The sequence below is a fragment of the Canis lupus genome, chromosome 3 (assembly GCF_003254725.2).
Source record: "Canis lupus dingo isolate Sandy chromosome 3, ASM325472v2, whole genome shotgun sequence".
In the NCBI taxonomy this organism is placed as follows: Eukaryota; Metazoa; Chordata; class Mammalia; order Carnivora; family Canidae; genus Canis; species Canis lupus.
In genome coordinates, this window is record NC_064245.1 from 32,487,992 (window position 1) to 32,510,278 (window position 22,287).

General features: G+C 39.5%; 1 protein-coding gene, 1 long non-coding RNA gene and 1 pseudogene across 2 annotated transcripts in view; 1 reads left to right on the forward strand and 2 right to left on the reverse strand.

Moving 5' to 3' along the window:
- The window catches only part of OCA2 (OCA2 melanosomal transmembrane protein), a 452,602-nt gene that overhangs the window by 367,481 nt on the left and 62,834 nt on the right, over positions 1-22,287 (forward strand). The gene's annotated exons all lie outside the window — the stretch shown is intronic.
- On the reverse strand, positions 1,463-10,533 carry LOC118354228 (uncharacterized). The gene is made up of 3 exons (XR_004814332.2): positions 10,103-10,533; positions 4,048-4,164; positions 1,463-2,245 (listed from the first exon to the last, which is right to left on the reverse strand). It is a non-coding gene; the product is annotated as an uncharacterized LOC118354228 (long non-coding RNA).
- Positions 15,875-17,952, reverse strand: LOC112653457 (X-ray repair cross-complementing protein 6-like; annotated as a pseudogene).

Consider the following 22,287-nt stretch of genomic DNA (forward strand, 5'->3'; position numbering starts at 1 on the left):
GTAGATGAAGAAGGAGCATAGGAGTTTACCATTCTTCTAACAATTTCTGGGTGAAGATTGTATCTGAATTTGTTGTTGAATTCTTTAAGGAAAACTTATTAATTGCTACAGTTTTGAACATTTTGCTATATTCTGCCATAGTCTATTTTTACTTTTTAAAAATAGCTTTATTGAAATGTAATTGATATACAATAAACTACAAATGTTTACACTATAAAATTTAAGTTCTAACATATTTACATCTGTGAAACTTCCCCAGTAGTTATGGTTAATACACTATCATATTTCCCCCAGACATTTCCTGCCCCTCGTCCCCCATACTCAAAGAACTGCTAATGGGTCATGATCATGGTCAAAGGAGAACTTAATATAAGGCTTTGTATATCCTGGATGCTAAGTAAATATGGCTGGAAGGAAGGAAGGAAGGAAGGAAGGAAGGAAGGAAGGAAGGAAGGCAGGAAGAAAGGAAGGCAGGAAGAAAGGAAGGAAGGAAGTGACTCTTTTAAGGAAATAGCCTAGTTCTAGCAATGATGTTTGGAATGTTAGGTTCTAGGACACTAATGATTCCAAGGGTACTGGTGATTTGTTGTCTTTCAATAACAAAGTTTACTTTGCACTTTCTAGTTTTGTGTAAAAGGAATTATACAGCATGTATTATTCATTTGCCTTGTTTCTTACACTAAACAAAATTGAGATTCATATATGTTGTCATGTGGATCATTGATTCTTCCCTTTAATTGATGAGTAGTATTACAGTCTAAGGATTTTTCACAGCTTATTATTCTTTTGAAAATTGTTATTATTTCCTGTATTTGGCTATTACAAAAAGTTGCTAAGAATATTCAGGTACAAGTTTTTGTATGGACTTACCTGTTCTTTGAATAAATACCTAAGAGTGAAATGATTGGATCATACCGTAGGTGTGTGTTTACATTTTTAAGTAATCACCAATCTGTTTCTCAAAATGGCTACATCATTTTACGTTCCCACCAGCAGTGTATAAGAATTCCCATTTCTTTTCATACCATACCATACATGTGTTATTGCCTGTTTTACTTATTACAGCCATTGAATGGGTATAAAATGCAATTTGTGTGGTTTTTTTTTAGTTGTAGTAAAATACACTTAGCATAAAATTTACCAGCTTAACCATTTTTAAATGTATAGCTCAGTGACATTAAGTACATTCACATTGTTGTGCAACTATCACTGTCATCTATCTTCTGTGCTCTTCTCATTTTGCAAAACTGAAATGGTACCCATTAAAAACCAGCTCACTATTCCCCTCCCTCAACCTCAGGAATTTCTATCTCTATTAATTTGACCACTCTAGCTACCTCAATAAAGTGGAATCATACAACATTTGTCATTTTGTGGTTATCATTTCATGATGTGAATATATAATGTCCTCAATATTTTTTAAAAAGGTTTTATTTATGTATTCATGAGAGACCCAGAGAGAGAAGCAGAAACATTGGCAGAAGGAGCAGCAGGCTCCTCATGGGGGAGCCTGATGTGGGACTCAGTCCTGGGACTCCAGGATCATGCCCTGAGCTGAAGAAAGATGCTCAACCACTGAGACACCCAGGTGTCCCAATGTCCTCAAGATTTATAGCATTGTTATAGCATGTTTCAGAATTTCCTTATTTTTTAAGGTTGAATGATATTCCATTGTATTTATATGTCACATTTTGAATGATATTCCATTGTATTTATATATCACATATCACTCATCCATCAGTGGATCCTTGGGTGTCTCCACCTTTTGGGGAGTTATTATTGAATACAGGTATTGTTATTTCTCCATCTTTGTTGTTCTTTTGTTAGCATTGTTTGGGTTATTCTAGGTTATTTGCATTTCCATGTGAATTATAAAATCCGTTTGTCAACTTCTACAAAAAAACTCTGGGACTCCAGGATCGCGCCCTAGGTCAAAGGCAGGCGCCAAACCGCTGTGCCACCCAGGGATCCCATAAGTAAATATTTTTTTAAAATGTTGGCTTTGGCATCCAGATGCACTGTTTGTGTAGTGATTACTGAAGGGACATCTTGAATCATCTTGAATGGGCCTACTGCTTTTTGTATGTTTATTTTGATGCCCAAAGATTTTTTTTTCTTCGAATCAGTAAGACAGGATCAGGAAGACTTCCCTAATTTGAAGAGGGGTAGAGAGATTACTTTACAGTCTTTCCTTCCTCACTGAGGACATCTCAGTCTTCGGTGTTCATTTCTCTGTCATAACTTCCTGCAACATAAAGGTTCTTTTAAGTCATGGTTACACAGAAAATTTTAGATAGAAGGCCAAATTGAGGATAAGGTCATATTACATTAAAAAACAAAAACATCTCTCCTACTGTCAAACTTTGTTGTACCATGGAGGAGAAAATATCACCCCAGATTGGGCATTTGTTATTGCACATGGGTCTTGGTATCAGGATGGAGCTCATCAAAGCCCCTTGTCAGCCTGTTGTGAACCGAACTGCTGGCCACAGCTTGGCCTTTCATCTTCTCCAAAGTCCTCTTCTCTGGCCTCAGCTCCCATCTCAAAAGACTTTTGCATCTTTTTTTCTTAACCCAGTTAGTCATTAATTTAAACAAAACTTTTTTTAATTTTTGCTTTTTAATGCTTGCTCTGGCAATGGGGGATGTCTATAGTCCTGTCCTCCACCACTACACACCCCCAGGTCTGCACACCCCCTGTGGGCTAGCATGCCCTCCCTGTCCTTCAGTAGACTGCCATTCTCAAGGAAACTTCCAGGCAGAGAGCTCACCCTGGCTGGCCACCCTGCAGGGTGCCATTTCAGTCAAGCCTGGGCAAGAGAGTCAGGAACTAATCTAGCCTCTGAGTACTCCTGATGGACACCTGGGACACTCCTAGGAGAGCCCCTGTGTTCTGGTCACCCCTCAGTCTATCACTGTTGTCTCTTCATCCTACTTTTCAGCTGCTTTTTTATCAGGTTTATCATAGGCTGATTCCCTCTTATTCTGAAAAATATTTTTTTCACTGAAGGTTAATCTCATCTTGAATATTATTACCCACTCCCAAACCAAATGTAACAAATGAAACTTGAACCATTTCATTTTTGTCCCAGAAACTTAAACTAAAACTTCATCATCCAAGGTAATGAAGGTGAATATTAGATTCCTTCCAAAGGGTGAGAATATTCTCAATAAGTATGAATGGTTTCTCTGTCTGGTTTGAGTTTCTGAAAGTACATAATACCCATGTCCTAGAAGAGAACCTAGATGCCCAGCTAGAAGACAGGACAATTTCAAGGGATCTCTGAGGGTTCTGATGTCCAAATACCATAGCTCTGAATTGCTGTTGATCCACATGAACTAAAGGTTGAAATTCCATCATTAGAGTTATCCCTTAGATCAAAGCTATTCTACATTAGGGTAATATGAAGAGATAAAATGAAGAGGCACACAGTGTTTCACACACAGTTGGTACTCAGCAAATATTTGCTGAATGACTAAAGAGAAATAATAATAGAGCTAATAATTATTGAGTGTGAAGTGTATTTTCCCCCTGGTTCCTCCTTGTGAAAGTAGGAGAATCCTCCCCATTCCCTGAGGAAAACACCCAGAGAAGGGTGTTGGGCCCTGATCAGTGGGGTCACTGGGCCCAGCACTCTGGCCCTAACACTTGAAATTAGGTCATTCAGAAGCAGAGGGAGATAGGAAACTTTGATGAGGAGTAGGGGAAGCATGGGGATCCAGGCCTGCTTTGCCTGGTGTTTGCTCTTTGAGGCATTTTTTTATACAGTTTGGTACTACTAGTTGTTGCTTCCAAAGTGAGGTTAAGAAATGTCTGCAATAGAAAAAAAATGTCTACAATAGTTGAGAAAGGGATATGCTTTTGATGTTGACAGATGATGCTTTTCACATGACTCTTCTTTTAGCTCTATTAAAAATGTTGGGGGAAACTGATACTCAGGAGGACCTGCCCCACCTGGCACTATAGCAAGTGCCCAGAATGTGCTACTTCCAAAAATCCCCAGACATCACAATGGCCCATTGTCAGATGAGGAAGCTGATACTCACAGTGGATAGAACTTGTTCATGGCCTTTCAGTGGCAAATGGCAGGGCTGGGATCTTCATAGCTCTGTCTGCCTCAAGTGCAAACTCTTTCTGCCACACTGTGCTTCTTCCCATAGATGCTTTGGAAACACATGTATTAGTGGAAAATAATTAGTATGGATGTTCACGACTTGGTGATGTTCCAATAAATTTGTTTATTTAAATGTTGCCCATTCTTCAACCCAGGATGCAGATAGATGTGTGCATCAGCAGAGCTCATGGTCCTGTGGAACCACTGATGGCTTGGAGTATCTTTGTCCTTTCTGCCAGTACATAATCAGGTTAAGGATAGTATACAAGCAGTAAAGATTAAAGAACTCAATTAAGATACTGGAGAAGGCACAAAAAAATGCATCTTTAGGGCAAGTACTGATTTTTTTTCTTAAATAGGAAAATGCAAGTGGATTGAAGTTCATTCTACAGCGTTATAAATTTTATAAGTGAAACACTCCTAAAGGCTATATCCCTGTCATTTCTGAAGTTCCTCTTCTAGTTTAAGCAGTGATGTATATGGAGATGTTGCTGCCAAGAGTAGCAACAAGAGCATGCAATGTTGGAGCCCTGTGGAAAGTTTAACAAAGAGGCAATGCTTCCAGGCAGAGGTCTGCTTTCAGCAACCACTCTTCTCTCAGATCTGGGAAACTAGACCTGGTTCAAATTTCTAAAAGAGCTCCTTGAAGGCCATGGGAAAGCAGAGAGACAGTTGTTGAAGAGATGAGACTGGTCCAGGGTGGAGTATTAGCTGAAAGACAGCAATGGTGAGGGATAGGCAGCCAACTACCTTGTGATGAATTAGTGATGTGGACAAAGGAGGGGGAAGAAGAGGACATTCAAAGAGGCTTCTGACTTTGTAGCTTGAGAAACTGGGTCAATAGCAGTGTCATTTATTGAGACAGGAGAGCTCTAATGATAGATAAATGAATTTATTTTTATTTTTTTTAATTTTTATTTATTTATGGTAGTCACAGAGAGAGAGAGAGAGGCAGAGACATAGGCAGAGGGAGAAGCAGACTCCATGCACCAAGAGCCCGACATGGGACTCGATCCCGGGTCTCCAGGATTGCGCCCTGGGCCAAAGGTGGGCGCTAAACCGCTGGGCCACCCAGGGATCCCGATAAATGACTTTACATGGCAAGTGATGCAGGGCAAATTAACAAGGCAGGAAACAACAAATGTTGGAGAGGATGCGGAGAAAAGGGAACCCTCCTACACTGTTGGTGGGAATGTGAACTGGTGCAGCCACTCTGGAAAACTGTGTGGAGGTTCCTCAAAGAGTTAAAAATAGACCTGCCCTACGACCCAGCAATTGCACTGTTGGGGATTTACCCCAAAGATACAAATGCAATGAAACGCCGGGACACCTGCACCCCAATGTTTATAGCAGCAATGGCCACGATAGCCAAACTGTGGAAGGAGCCTCGGTGTCCATCGAAAGATGAATGGATAAAGAAGATGTGGTTTATGTATACAATGGAATATTACTCAACCATTAGAAATGACAAATACCCACCATTTGCTTCAACGTGGATGGACCTGGAGGGTATTATGCTGAGTGAAGTAAGTCAGTCAGAGAAGGACAAACATTATATGTTCTCATTCATTTGGGGAATATAAATAATAGTGAAAGGGAATATAAGGGAAGGGAGAAGAAATGTGTGGGAAATATCAGAAAGGGAGACAGAACGTAAAGACTGCTAACTCTGGGAAACGAAATAGGGGTGGTAGAAGGGGAGGAGGGTGGGGGGTAGGAGTGAATGGGTGACGGGCACTGGGGGTTATTCTGTATGTTGATAAATTGAACACCAATAAAAAATAAATTTAAAAAAATGACTTTAAATGGCTTGAAAGTTCAGCCAAAAATAAACACATAAGAATTTGTCGAAAACAGTTATTGTTAAAGGCTAGTCCATTCTGAAGAATGTTGTCTCTGTAAATTACGTAAAATACCACCTCAGATGAGGGCTCGGTGCTATGTGGAGCACAACAGTCTGAGGTAATGGAAATGTCTTAATTTAAACTCATTTTGCCCAGAGTGAAGTTTTTCCTAGGCACCAGTAAATCCAATGGGAGGTGGCATTATCTTGCATTAGGTTAAAGTTCAGTCACTCTCCTGAATAAAATGAAAGGAAGCACCTCAATAGTTAAGCTAGAAACTAACTCCCCTGTGCAACATTTCCATCTGCTTTCCAATGCCATAGAAATGGTCTGCTCTGCCCTCTTTCTCAAAACAGTATATGAACTGCCTGAAAAAGTTGTTTTCAAGCTATATAATCTGAAAAGAATTAGCAATTGAAGAGACAAAACTACTAAAGTAGGCAGTTGTGCTGAGGACAAAGAACACATTTATGTTTTCATTGATCTTCTGAAATATGCCCTTCTGTGTGGAGCTCAAGGTAAAATTGGCACTTCAAGGATGTAGGCACTTCAACAAGAATGGAGTCTTAGGACCATATTATTTATAAATACATTTTCTACATCATCACTTGGAAGTGACAATATATATTTAAATATGTCCCTGTGTATAGTTTCCTTTTATTTTTTTTTATTTTTTTATTTTTTTTATAGTTTCCTTTTAAGTTTCTGGCTCTATAGCGCACTTTCTTTTACGTAACATTCAGGGTGATATGGTGATGGACTCACTTTTCCTGAACTGAACCTGAACAGAATGAGGAAGAACCATGTGTAAAAGTTCACCTCTAAATTTCCAGCTCCAGAACTCACTGTTCTGGAACCCTCACATTTAGTCCCCCAGAGCTTCCTCAATCTGAGTATGGTTTCCTCATATGCCTCTTGGGTGAATGAGCTGCATGCCTTCCACATAGTGGAGCAGTGGATTCTCCTCCAGACACTTACAGGTCTGACACGTAGAAACACCAGGAGACAGAACTACCCCAAGCTGCTGGACTCACATTCATGGAATTTCTTGGAGGAACACAGAAACTTAGGTACCTGGTACAAAGTATGTGCAGGAACTGGCTTGTGAGAGCTGATTGTTAAATTTTCAGGATTTTTGCCACCCACTTGTTAAACGTAGTTGTTATTAAAAATTGAGTTATGTAAACTTAGGTTAAGTATACTAAAACAAAAGTAATAAATATTCAAAAAGCATATCTTCTAATTAGTTTACTACATTTTGCTATTTCTTTGTCCTTGAGGTTATTTATATTGTTTGATCTGTATGGTAGAAATATTATATAACAGTGCTGCAGTGATCCCTTCCCAGCTCCATGTTTAGTGACATCACATTTGTGCTTGAAATTACTCATGGTGGGAGTATTAACACGACTTATTTTTATCAGTACTCTTAGTGTATAAGGAGGATATTTTCTCTCTTGAAAAGCTTGGTGTATAAATCCTTATGCACTAAAAATCATGCTTTGTCATTTTAGAGTACAGTACTAACTTCTAATATAATTTCTAGTATTAAAAACATCTACCATTTGCTGAGTGGCTGCTTTGCTCCAGGCTCTGTATCAGGCACTGACCTGCATTATCTCATTTTTTACCTGTTACAATGGAAACCTGGATCCCTTCATTTAGATATTAAAGGTCCCTTCCGGAGGTGGAAGGGGAAGTGGGCGGGGGGTGACTGGGTGACATGCACTGAGGGGGGTACTTGATGGGATGAGCACTGGATGCTATTCTATATGTTGGCAAATTGAACACCAATAAAAATAAATTTATATATGTAAAAAATAAAGGTCCCTTCCATCCATTTGCTTGCTATAAAATTCCTTTTAGTTCTCTATTTCTTTCAGACTTAATCCTCAGTCTGTATGTTAAAATGCAACAAAGCTAACGGTCCAGAAATGGTGGTGGCCTTGTGACTCTTGCTGCACCTCCTTTGATGTTGCAGTCACAGCATGCTGTGCTCCTCCACTGTCCTGTGGAGGAGACCTTATGGAAAACAGCTTAGAAATGAATGGCAAGGCAGGAGATGCAGCTTCAAGCAGTGAGGGTCAAGGGAAATCTGACCTTGAGAGACTTTCACATTTGTTGAAGTTGGCATGGACCCCACCATTTCCAAGACAGGGTAGATGAAGCTACTAAGTCAATACTTCAAACAATTGCCCATATTTTGTTTATGTTTCTGGTATTTAAACATGGCAGCAATAGCCCCATTCTTGAATCAGCATGGAGATGAGGAAAATGTGTGGAATTCTAAATTGTTTTCTTAACCTACAAAGGATAGGTGCTGTCAGTGCAACTAGAGCATGAAGAATGGTATGGCTGCTCAGCAAAGGGGATTGGTTTTGTGATTCCCTCTCAACACCAAATGGGTACTTGAGGCTGGGCAGGGTGTAACCACAGTACTTTCTGTGGATTCTGTGTAAATAAGTGGTTGTTAGGCTGTTCTGTGTGAGTTTCAGATGTCCCAGCACAGCATGCCCAGAGCATCCCAAGGGTGGGCCAACCCTGGCCAGCAGAGACTGCTTTGTGAGCAAGGGTGGTTTCCTGGAAGCTGATGGAGGTTTAACCAGTACTTGCTGACACATACAGGGATGGGAAGTTGTCCTTTTACCTCCACTTTCATTAATACTGAATGAAAAAGGGAACTTTCCTGTTATATTGGTGTACACAAGCATCAAGTCTAAGGTGCCAGCGTGTGTTCTGGGTAGAGCTATCTAGTTGTCAGGATGCTGAGGCGAATCTGCTCTCTTAACCAGCTACACTCCAAAGCAGATGGTTTCCCATAGGAAGAATATAGTTTGGAGATCATGTTATCCAATATAAAACAAGTTATAGTTCACATGTCATAGGTTGAAGATAACAAAAGTGTAAGCTTCTATAGGAATTTAAGGTAGTAAAAGGGGAAAAAAAGGCAGAATGCATGTGCCCCAGAGAGAGTCAGCTGGTGTGGACCTCCCCACAGCACCCTCTGGTTTGGTAATTGCCCAGGACCTGTCCTGAGGCAGGCTGTCATCATAGCAGTGGCCTCTGCTCAAACACAATGCCTGTGGTCCACACTGCAACTCAGGATGGCGGCTGGCCATGCCTCTAAAAGGTGACCAGCCACCTGGTGTCTTTCTGGTTTTCAGAGGGTTCCCAGTGCAGAGCTTCTGTGTCCAGAAGCTTCTGTGTCTGAGCTTTCCGCACACGTGGCTTTTGTTCCTCCTCCTGCAAGCAGGCTTTTTGAAGGTCTGACCTACTAAGCAAAGATCTTCCTTCCTTGGGGAGGAATTTCTCTAGAAAACTAGCAGAGTCCTGGCCCCCAGAACCCCCTTATTTTATTGATGAATCCCCCAGGTCTACCTGATATACTTGTATCTGACTAACCTCCAGCTTTCATGGCCACTTCTGAGTTCTTTTTCCAGGAACTCTCCAGCCCCACAAAACCAATGAAAGAAAATGGTCATGGAAGGCATGTGGGAGGCCCAGACTGAGGGTACTTCCCCAGCTCACTCACCCATGGCCTTTTCAGCTCTACTAGAAAGCCCGGTTCCATGATAAGTAGTAAGCACACACTGCCCCTTTCACCTGCCCCTTTAGTATTTAGAAGGACAACAGATGTATATTATTCAATGTTGTATATATTTCTGGGAGTTTAAGCCAAGGCTTTCTGTTGCTTTTTCTGGATGCATATAGTGTAATCATATAGTCCATTGAGCTCAGAGGCACAGCCCTGCTGGGAGCTGTGGCCCTGACTAGGCTTTTCCTTGACATTGTTTTCAATAATGACATTGACTGAATCATTAGATAATGATATGAACTCATAAAAACACATCTGGCACATAGTAATAAGCATTATGCAAGAAATGTGTAATTCTTAGAGCTGGAACACTGAGAATCAAAGGTCAGATAATCCGCACAAACAAGAGGCTTATCTCATGCTTGTTTTGCTTCCTGCTACTATCCTCAAGGCACTCATAGACAGCCCTAAGAGAAACAGTGCATGGAAAGGGAGTATAATCACACCTCAATGATGGGGCCTCATCCTTGCCAGGTCCCCCTCTCTCTACATTCAGTGTATTCCGCAGCCCCACCATGTATGGTGTGGGGTGCCAGAAGCTTACTCACCAAGTGTGTGGCAGTGATGAAATGTGGCAGTGTGTCTTCTTTCTTGAGTGCTGCAGAGGGTCTCAGAGCCTATGGGTGGGTACATCCACTCATGCAGCCCACAAGAGCCCGTTCAACAATGATGCCACAGTCCATAAGAAAGGATAAACAAAGGATGAGGCTCTCTTAGAATGAGCCAGAACTTGTGCTATGTAGGGTTGCCTCTCAGGCAGACCCGTCCATCCTGTAAAATGATGTAGAAATGTACAGATTCAGCTATTCCTATTCTTACCACCTTTGATTTCAGGATGCTGTGCTTCAGTGAAACTTGTTTGTCCTGGAGCATTTCAAGGTCTTCCTTTCCTGGAGGTGGAACAGTCACTGCTGAGTTGAAGGTGTATCTGTGTAGTGAAACCATCTTGTCCACTATGGAGGAACTCTACTGGTGTCAGAATCACAGGAACAGGAAGATCTGAGGGAATGTTTTGCTGAAAAGTGAGATGGGAACATGGGGAGGGCTTTTTCACAGTGTAGGCACAGAGTTCTGCCTCCACACCAAATCTGCTAACTTGACTGTGTTCCTGGCTTTCCATCTTTTTATGTAGTTCTTCTTTCCCAGGACACAGAGGACTGACAGGTTACAGTAAACCATGAAAGCTCTTTGAGTGAATGAAAAAATGAGTTAATGAGCACATGAGCATGAAGGACTGAATGATACAGTATCTGAGGTGATTTCCTGCTCTCAAATTCTATGATTCTATGCATGGAAGAATTAAAGCAAGGACTCATAGCAAATCTTCATAGCTAAATAAAAATCTCATAAAAGTTATTTCAGTAAAAAAGCAGCAAATTGAATTGGGATTTTATTTTTAAAACCAAATCTTGACCATCTTGACAGGAGAAAATCTCCAGCTAAGATTCATCTGCAATTATTTTTTTTTTAAATGATGGAAAACTGTTTTCACATTATTTATTTATTTTTTTTGCTAGGTCAGCTCATCATTCTTATTAGTTGGGCATTGTAAACATCCCTGGTATAGATAACATTGTTGTTGTCAGATTTTAGCAGTAGTTTACTGAACACTCATAAGATATCACATAGATAATTTGCTATTAGCTTTATACTTTCAAAACCTGGCTGAGTTACACACAGTCTTAAATTTTTGGTCCCATTGGAAGAATGGTTCCACATTACAGGATGCCAGCTTTGAGTATCAGAGCCCGCTGTGCTATATTATTTTTTTTAATTTTTACTTATTTATGATAGTCACAGAGAGAGAGAGAGAGAGAGAGAGGCAGAGACATAGGCATGCACCAGGAGCCCGACGTGGGATTCGATCCTGGGTCTCCACGATCACGCCCTGAGCCAAAGGCAAGCGCTAAACCGCTGCGCCACCCAGGGATCCCTGATCTGTGCTATATTAGTCAGTCCATTAGTTCTATCATGGTTCTGCTTCACTCAAGGCTGGTTAGATAAGAGATAAAGCAGCATTGTCAGTGATTATAAGAATGAGATTCACAGTATTGTAAATAGTCCTGGGGAGCTGTCAGACCTGCAGATACCAGGACTGCCTAATGCCCTGGAAGCTCCTCCTCTGAGAGCTATGCTGGACACCAGTGCACTCAGCCAAAGAGCCACCTGGGACTTCAATGTGAACATAGGCTAGCACAGGGCACCTCTCTTCTGCTCTGCCATCCTCTCCAGCCTTTATTCCGCAGAGCAGACACTACTCCTCTTCTGAATTTAGAGGAACCCAGCCAAGTTTTATTGGGCCACTGGAGATTCAGAAATAAATTAGTTTCTTTCCTTGGTGTACAGGGACTTGCACTATTATAAAGAAAGACAGGTAGACTCCAGTGTGATTACATACCAGCATACAATAGAGATGTATTTTTTCAATGAGAGTTTTTTTCAATGAGTTTGGACAAATATATATAGTCATGTAACTACCATCTTAGTTGAGACAATATTTCTCCCCAAGGTTCCCTGGCACCCCTTTATTTTCTTTCTTTTTTTAATGAATTTATTTGTTATTGGTGTTCAATTTGCCAACATATAGAATAACACCCAGTGCTCATCCCGTCAAGTGCCCACCTCAGTGCCCGTCACCCACTCACCCCCAGCCCCACCCACCTCCCCTTCCACCACCCCTAGTTCGTTTCCCAGAGTTAGGAGTCTCTCATGTTCTGTCTCCCTTTGTGATATTTTCCACTCATTTTTTTCTCCTTTCCCCTTTATTCCCTTTCACTATTTTTTATATTCCCCAAATGAATGAGACCATATAATGTTTGTCCTTCTCCGATTGACTTATTTCACTCAGCATAATACCCTCCAGTTCCATCCACGTCGAAGCAAATGGTGGGTATTTGTTGTTTCTAATGGGGGACAATGGAATATTACCCCTTTATTTTCAATTCCTTCTCCCCTCTACTGGTAAGAACTCATCTGATTTCTGTCCCCATAGTGTTTCATTGTGTTTTGAGTTTTTGTTGTTTGTTTCAGCTTAGAAGTATAAACATTTTTTAAATATTTATTTTAGAGTTGTTTTAGGTTCACAGCAAAATTGAGAGGAATGTCTTCACTCAAGCACAGCTTCCCCCATTATTAAAACCCTTCACCAGAGCAGTGCATTTGTTATATTGATGAACCTGCATTGATACATCATTATCACCCAAAGTCCATAGTCTACCTTAAGGGCCACTCTTGTTATTGTACATTGTATGAGTTTAGACAAAATTATGTGTCATATGTCCATCATTATATTATAGTATTAGACAGAGTATTTTTCACTGCCCTAAAAAATCTCTATCATTGCCTCACCCCAATCCCTGGCAACCACTAGTCTTTTTACTGTGCATGGTGTTCCTTTTCCCAGAATGTACTATAGTAGGAATCACACAGCATGTAGCTTTTTCAGTTTGGCTTCTTTCATTTGGAATAAGCATTTAAGTCTCTTCCATGTCTTTTCATGGCTTGATAGCTCATTTCTTTTTAACACTGAATAATATTACATTGTCTGGATGTACCACAGCTTGTTTATCCATTCACCTACTGAGAGACATCTTCCAGGTTTTGACAAGTATGAATAAAGCTGCTGTAAACATCCATGTGCACATTTTTGTGTGGATGTAAGTTTTCAGTTCCTTTGGGTAAATAACCAAGGAGGGCAATGGCTAGATTTTATGGTAACAGTATGTCTGGCTTTGTAAGAAGTTGCTAAACTATCTTTCAAAGTGGCTGCACTGTTTTGCATTTCCACCAACAGTGAATGAGAGTTTCTGTCGTTCCACACCCTCACCAGCATTTGGTGTTGTCATGTGTTGGATTTTAGTCTAACAGGTGTGTAGTGGTATGTCATATTTGCTTTAATTTGCATTTCCCTAATGACATCTGATATGGAGCATAGTTTTATATGCTTATTTGCCATCTGCATATCTTCTTTGGTAAGGTGTTGCGCCTCACAATTTTACTTTTTTCAGAATCTTAAAGAAATGGAATCTAGATCCTTCACTTCACATAATGCTTTTGAGATTCAACCATGTTCTTGCACTTATCAGTAGTTAAGTGTCTTTTAACTACTGAGTAGTAGTCCATTACATAGATGTACAGTTAGCTCAGAGGTGTTTGTGTGCATGTATGTTTTCATTTCTCTTGGAAAAATACTTAGCAATAGAATTGCATGGCCATGTGGTTTGCATACATTTAACTTTTTGGAATTGCTGTATAATTTTGAATTCTGCCATTAATATATGAGAGTTCTAAATAGATTTGATTTTTAGCCATTCTGACATATGTGTAGTGGTAGGTGATTTGAATTTACATTTCACTAATGATTAATGATGTTGAACATGTTTTTTATCTGTTTATGTCCTTTGGTGAAGTATCTATTAAGATACTTTTAAAAATTGGATTATTTTCCTATTGTTAAGTTTTGAGAGGTTTTTATATTCTTAAGATGCAAGTTCTTTTTCACATATGTGACATGCTAAATTTTCTTATCTTTTCATTTTCATAGTAGCATCTTTTTATTTTTTGTGGGTCATGCTTTTTGTGTTGTATCTTAAAAATCTCTGCTTAGCACAAGGTCACAGATTTTTTTCTCTTAGATGTCCTTCAGTAAGTTTTACATTTTATCTCTGGGCCTATGATCCATTTTGAGTTTGTTTTTGTGTATGGTATGAGGAATGAGTAAATATTCATTTTTGTGACATATACAGCATCATTTTATTGAAAACACAATAATTTTTACACTAAGTCACTTTGGCACTTTTGTTAAAAATAAAACGAAAAAGACTATCCATACATTTAATATGTGATCCAAGAAATATGACAGCCAGAGTAGGTTTTGATAAGCTTCTATGTATATTTTAAGGAACCACCATACTATTTTACATAACAACTGCACTGTTCACTTTACATTCCCACCTACAGTGCATAAAGGTTCCAATTTCTTTACATCCTTGCCAGCACTTGCTATTTTCTTGTTGCTAATTTATTTTTGATAGTGATCATCTTTATACATGTGAAGTGATTATCTCGTGATTTTGATTTACATTTCAATGATTATTGATGATGTTGAGCATCATTTAAATGCTTGTTGGCCATTCGTATATTTTCTTTGGAAAAATGTCTAAGTTTTTAGTGTATTCTTAAATATGGGTGTTTGTCTTTTTGTTGTTAGTTTGTAGTAGTTATTTATATTCTGTGTATTCATCCTTGATAATATATGGTTGGAAGATATTTTCTGTTCTGTAGTTTGTCCATTTTTGCTTCTGTTACCTGTGCTTTTGATGTCATTCACAATAAATGATTACAAAACCTAACATCATAAAGCTTTTTCCCTGCTTTTTTTTTCTAGGAGTTATATAGTTTTAGGTCTTACATATATAAGTCTTTAATTTGATATAACTTTTGTATATGGTATGAAGGGTCCAAATTCGTTCCTTTGCAATTGGATGTCTAGTTTTCTAAGCACCATTTGTTGAAGAGACTATCCTTTCCCCATTATGTAGCCTTTGGACCATTTCCAAAGATCATTTGATCAGAGGCTTATTTTTGGGCTCTTTAATCTTTAGTCTATTCATTGGTCTATATGTCTGTCTTTATGTCTTTATGTTTTGATTAATTACTGTGGCTTTGTAGTATGTCTTAAAATCAAGATGTGTTAGTCCTTTTTCTTTTCTTTCTCAAAATTATTTTGGCTCTGAGATTCCATATGAATTTCAGGGTATTTTTTCCTATTTTTAAAAAAATGCCATTAGGCTTTTTTTTTTTTTTATAATTGTTTTTTTTTTAAGTCTTTTTTTTTTATTTTTTTTTCATTTATTTATGATAGTCACAGAGAGAGAGAGAGAGAGAGGCAGAGACATAGGCAGAGGGAGAAGCAGGCTCCATGCACCAGGAGCCTGACGTGGGATTCGATCCCGGGTCTCCAGGATCGCAGCTAAACCGCTGCGCCACCCAGGGATCCCGCCATTAGGCTTTTGATAGAGATTGCATTGAATTTGTAGATCACTTTTGGTAGTCTGGACATTTTCACAACATTAATTGTAGCCCAGGAACACCAGATTTCTTTCCACTTATTTGTATCTTCTTTATTTCCACATTATTTTGTAGTTTTCTGTGTACAAATCTTTCACCTTCTTGGATAAGTATATTTCTGAGTATTTTATTATCTTCTGATGCTATTGTAAGTGAAATTGGGGAATTGATTTCATAATTTCCTTTCCTGATTGCTCATTATTAGTGTATAGAAATGCAAGTGATTTTTTTTTATATACTACAAAGTTAGGGATCTTTATTCAGACAGTAAAGCACAGCAAAGTGGGAGGGCTATGCTGTCTCCATGGCAACAGAAAGTCTCCACTAAATGTAAGGCCCATAAATATAAGGCCCTTGGCTTTTATCAGGCAGACTCTTCCTGGTTCAGGAGAAACGTATTTTAACTTGATGAGAACAAAACTAGGCAGCCTGGCTATAGTGCAGAAGGGTGGCTGGCTGTTTGGTCAGTTCTTCTGGAAGTGTTTAGTGAGTATGTCCAGCAGCTCCTGCTTCTTCAACCCGCCCTTCAGCCCATACACCCTGCAGGCTTCCTTCAGTATGGGCACAGTGAGCTTACCCAGCGTGCCCTTGTTGACATGGGCCCTCAGCTCCTCTTCAGATAACTCCATCTTGGGCCTTTTGCTTCCAAGACCTTCATCATCTTGTTTCTGCTTGGGAGCTTTTCCTTCAGGACTGTAATCTGGTGGGTAGACAAGCTCCTTAAACTCATTCACCAGGGAGCCCAGTCTTTTATCTATTGCTTCAATCTTAGGCAGTGTCAGATCCTCCACCTGCTCGGGGTCCGTCAAATCCAAAGCCAACACCTCCAGGTTCCTGAAGTGTTGCTGCAGCACTGGGTTCTCAAAGCTGTCACTTCTGTAATTGAATCAGAGCTTCTGAGCAATAGCCTTCATCTTGTCTATCTGCTCTGGGTTCGCCATGACTTTTTCAGTAAAGGGCACCTTGTGTTTATAGTCAGCATAGGGTAAGAAGACAAGCTGAAAGCCTGGGGGTGTCACATGAATTTTCTGGTCATCCAGCTCCTCTTCTTATGGCAACAAGGCCACAAAATAAGGAGGGATGTTCCGACGGGGTGTGTGTGGGGGATGTATCTGCACACTGCCATGACCTTCTCCAGACACTTGGTGAGCAGAGCAATAAACAGGGTTGAACTCCCATTCACCAAGGACTCTTCAGGGTACACGAACAGGGAGGGCCTCAGGTAATGGTGCTTCTTCAGCATTATCAAGGGCTTGAAACTGTTGAGAATCAAACATCGTTCATCAAAGAGTTTCAGCTCTTCTGTTTCCTCTTTCTCTAGTACAATCTGATGATTCCCATAGTTCTGAGACCTCTTGGTATCGTTAGGCAGAAGCAAACTGCCCGTATTTACATTAAATGTCCGTGTTTTGGATTTCACTGGTTCATTGGTCTCCTGGTAAAGCCTCACTGGAGGAGGTCTGACAGCCTTCTGGACCATATTATAAATGCTGACAGTGAGTGCAGTATCTTTGCTGAGCTTAAGCTTCAACCTGCAGAGAACACGCTTCCGGGTCTCCTTGGCATGAACCTTCCTCAACAGGTCTTCTAGCTTGCTCAGTTCGTCAAAGTGAACCCCTAGGTCCTTATCCTCTGCTATGCTGATGATATCTCAGTAGAATAAGGATATGTCAAAGCCCCCACATTTCTTCAAGTGCATCAAATCCAAGAAGATACCTGTGTCATGGAGATCCCCAGCTTTGATCCTTGCCCTGCTAGCTTTGGCACTGTCATTGCCATGAGGGTCATCTTCATTGGTGAACATCATGATCCTCTTACGGCTCATCTTGACGGACATCGCTAAAGAGGTTGGCACAGACACAGCACTTCACTTAGTGAGTAGTCAGATCCATGGCCAATTCGGTCTTGGAAATGTTTTCCCCCCCTCCCCCTTAAACTGGTCAAGCTCAAGCACTCGTTTAGCACCTGGATTATCCATCTCCTGTAAGACGTAAATATTTTTGAAATTCACTGAATTTCTATCCTTCTCAGTACCATGGAACACCACTGCCAAGAGATCTTGATTACTGCTTATGATCTTATTGGTATACACACTCTGGGTACACTGGATGCTTATGTCAAAAGGAGTCAGTTCAACTTCACCCTGAGATTCAAACATGGCCCTAGAACCATCAACCCAAAAAAATCAAACTATCTCTTCCTAAATATGTATATCCTCCACTGGCTTCAAGGCCCTCTTCTTGCTCTTCTTCTTCATTGCCCTCGCTTTTGTAATAAGACTCCCAGCCTGACATATTGTTTATTGCTCACTGAGGCACAAGGAAGAGATCAATTTCTGCAAGTGACTTTTGCATGTGGATTTTGTATCCTGCAACTTTCCTGAATTCATTTATTAATTCTAACAGGTGTGTGTGTCTGTGTGTGTGTGTGTATGTGTGTGTGTGAGTGTAGACTTGTAGACTTTTGAGTTCTTTATGTATACGATTATGTCATCATGATAATCATGACATCATCCTGAACAGAGATAATTTTACTTCTTGCTTTCCAACTTAGATGCCTTTTATTCCTTTTCTTGCATAATTACTTTGTCTAGGAGGACTTCTAGTACTATGTTGAATACAAGTGCTTAAAGAAAGGATCTTTGTTTGATTCCTGATCTTAAAGGGAAAGTCTTTAGTTTTTCAGCATTGATTATGATGTTATCTGTGGACTTCTTATATATGGCCATTATTATGCTGAGGTAATTTTCTTCTTAATCAGTTGAAAATCCTTATCATGAAAGAGTATTGAATTTTGTCAAATGCTTTTTCTGCATCAGCTGAGATGATAGTGTTTTTTCCCCTTTATTCTGTTAATGTAGTATATTACATTGATTATAATGCAATTTTTGTATACTAAACAATCCTTACATTCCAGGAATAAATCCATTAGTTATGGTGTAAAATGCTATTACTATGTTGCTGAATTTGGTTTGCTAGCATTTTATGGAGAATTTTTGTATCAATATTTACCAGGGCTAATTGGTCTCCTGTTTTCTTTTCTTGTAATATTTTCATTTGATTTTGGTATCAGGTTAATTCTGGGCCTCCCAAAGTTGGATTGGTAATGTTCCCTCTTCATTTTTTTTTTTTTTGGATGAGTTGACCAGTATTGATGTTAATTCTTCCTTAAATGTTCAGTAAAATTCTCCAGCAAAACCATCAGGCCAAGGGCTTTGTTGGGAGGTTTTTGATTAATGATTCAATCTACTTTCTAGTGATAGATCTCTTCAATTTTTGTCTTCATTATTTAGTCTTTAGATTGTATATTTATAAATTTAATTAGTTTTCCTAGGTTATCTAATTTGTTGGTTTATAAGTATCTTTGGTAGTTTCTTATCCTTTTAATTATTGTAGGATCGATTTTAATGTGTCGTCTTTCATTTCTGATCTTTAAAATTTGAATCTTCTCTCTTTTTAATCTTACTTTTTGATATATTCTTTTATTGGACTTCAATTTACCAATATATAGTATAACACTCAGTGCTCATCCAATCAAGCACCCTCCTCACTACCCATCACCCAGTTACTCCAACCCCCACCCAAATCCCCTTTTGCAACCTTTTGTTCATTTCCCAGAGTTAGGAGTCTCTCATGGTTTGTCTCTAATTTTTCCCAATCAGCTCCCCTCCTTTCCCTTAAAATCCCTTTAACTATTTCTTATATTCCCCGTATAAATGAAACCATATAATGTATGTCCTTCTCTGATTGACTTACTTCACTCAGCATAATACCCTCCAGTTCTATCCACGTTGAAGCAAATGATGTGTATTCATCATTTCTAATGGCTGAGGAATATTCCATTGTATATGTATGGTATATATATATATATATATATATATATATATATATATATATATATCATATCTTCTTTATTCATTTATCTTTTGATGGACACCGAGACTCCTTCCACAGTTTGGCTATTGTGGACATTGCAGTTATAAACATTGGGGTGCAGGTGTCTCGGTTCTTCACTGCATCTGTATCTTTGGGTTAAATCCCCAGTAGTGCAATTTCTGGGTTGTAGGGCAGTATTTTTAACTCTTTGAGGAACCTCCACACAGTTTTCCAGAGTGGCTGTACCAGTTCACATTCCTACCAACAGTGCAAGAGGGTTCCCCTTTCTCCACATCCTCTCCAACATTTGTTATTTCCTGTCTTGTGAATTTTCCCCATTCTCACTGGTGTGAGGTGGTATCTCATTATGGTTTTGATTTGTATTTCCCTGATGGCAAGGGATGCGGAGCATTTTCTCATGTACTTATTGACCATGTGTATGTCTTCCTCAGTGAAATTTTCTGCTCATGTCTTTTGCCCATTTCAGGATTGGATTGTTTGGTTCTTTGCTGTTGAGTTTAATAAGTTCTTTATAGATCTTGGATACTAGCCATTTATCTGATAGGTCATTTGCAAATATCTTCTCCCATTCTGTAGGTTGCCTTTTAGTTTGGTTGACTGTTTCTTTTGCTGTGCAGAAACTTTTTACCTTGATGAAGTCCCAATAGTTCATTTTTGCTTTTGTTTCCCTTGCCTTCATAGATGTATCTTGCAAGAAGTTGCTGTGGCCAGGTTCAAAAAGGGTGTTGCCTGTGTTCTCCTCTAGGATTTTGATGGATTCTTGTCTCACATTTAGATCTTTCACCCATTATGAGTTTATCTTTGTGTCTGGTGTAAGAGAATGGTCCTGTTTCATTCTTCTGCACGTGGCTGTCCAATTTTCCCAGCACCATTTATTGAAGAAACTGTCCTTTCTCCAGTGGATAGTCTTTCCTCCTTTATCGAATATTAGTTGCCCATAAAGTTAAGGGTCCACTTCTGGATTCTCTATTCTGTTCTATTGATCTATGTGTCTGTTTTTGTGCCAGTACCACACTGTCTTGATGAACACAGATTTGTAGTACAACTTGAAATCTGGCATTGTGATGCCCCCAGCTATGGTTTTCTTTTTTAAAATTCCCCTGGCTATTCAGGGTCTTTTCTGATTTCACACAAATCTTAAGATGATTTGTTCCAACTCTCTAAAGAAAGTCCATGCTATTTTTTTTTCCTACATTTTTTTTATTGGTGTTCAATTTACTAACATACAGAATAACACCCAGTGCCCGTCACCCATTCACTCCCACCCCCCGCCCTCCTCCCCTTCTACCACCCCTAGTTCGTTTCCCAGAGTTAGCAGTCTTTACGTTCTGTCTCCCTTTCTGATATTTCCCACCCATTTCTTCTCCCTTCCCTTATTTTCCCTTTCACTATTATTTATATTCCCCAAATGAATGAGAACATATAATGTTTGTCCTTCTCCGACTGACTTACTTCACTCAGCATAATACCCTCCAGTTCCATCCACGTTGAAGCAAATGGTGGGTATTTGTCATTTCTAATAGCTGAGTAATATTCCATTGTATACATAAACCACATCTTCTTTATCCATTCATCTTTAGTTGGACACCGAGGCTCCTTCCACAGTTTGGCTATAGTGGCCATTGCTGCTAGAAACATCGGGGTGCAGGTGTCCCGGCGTTTCACTGCATCTGAATCTTTGGGGTAAATCCCCAACAGTGCAATTGCTGGGTCATAGGGCAGGTATATTTTTAACTGTTTGAGGAACCTCCACACAGTTTTCCAGAGTGGCTGCACCAGTTCACATTCCCACCAACAGTGTAAGAGGGTTCCCTTTTCTCCGCATCCTCTCCAACATTTGTTGTTTCCTGCCTTGTTAATTTTCCCCATTCTCACTGGTGTGAGGTAGTATCTCATTGTAGTTTTGATTTGTATTTCCCTGATGGCAAGGGATGCAGAGCATTTTCTCATATGCATGTTGGCCATGTCTATGTCTTCCTCTGTGAGATTTCTGTTCATGTCTTTTGCCCATTTCATGATTGGATTGTTTGTTTCTTTGGTGTTGAGTTTAATAAGTTCTTTATAGATCTTGGAAACTAGCCCTTTATCTGATATGTCATTTGCAAATATCTTCTCCCATTCTGTAGGTTGTCTTTGAGTTTTGTTGACTGTATCCTTTGCTGTGCAAAAGCTTCTTATCTTGATGAAGTCCCAATAGTTCATTTTTGCTTTTGTTTCTTTTGCCTTCGTGGATGTATCTTGCAAGAAGTTACTATGGCCGAGTTCAAAAAGGGTGTTGCCTGTGTTCTTCTCTAGGATTTTGATGGAATCTTGTCTCACATTTAGATCTTTCATCCATTTTGAGTTTATCTTTGTGTATGGTGAAAGAGAGTGGTCTAGTTTCATTCTTCTGCATGTGGATGTCCAATTTTCCCAGCACCATTTATTGAAGAGACTGTCTTTCTTCCAATGGATAGTCTTTCCTCCTTTATCGAATATTAGTTGCCCATAAAGTTAAGGGTCCACTTCTGGATTCTCTATTCTGTTCCACTGATCTATGTGTCTGTTTTTGTGCCAGTACCACACTGTCTTGATGACCACAGCTTTGTAGTACAACCTGAAATCTGGCATTGTGATGCCCCCAGATATGGTTTTCTTTTTTAAAATTCCCCTGGCTATTCGGGGTCTTTTCTGATTCCACACAAATCTTAAAATAATTTGTTCTAACTCTCTGAAGAAAGTCCATGGTATTTTGATAGGGATTGCATTAAACGTGTATATTGCCCTGG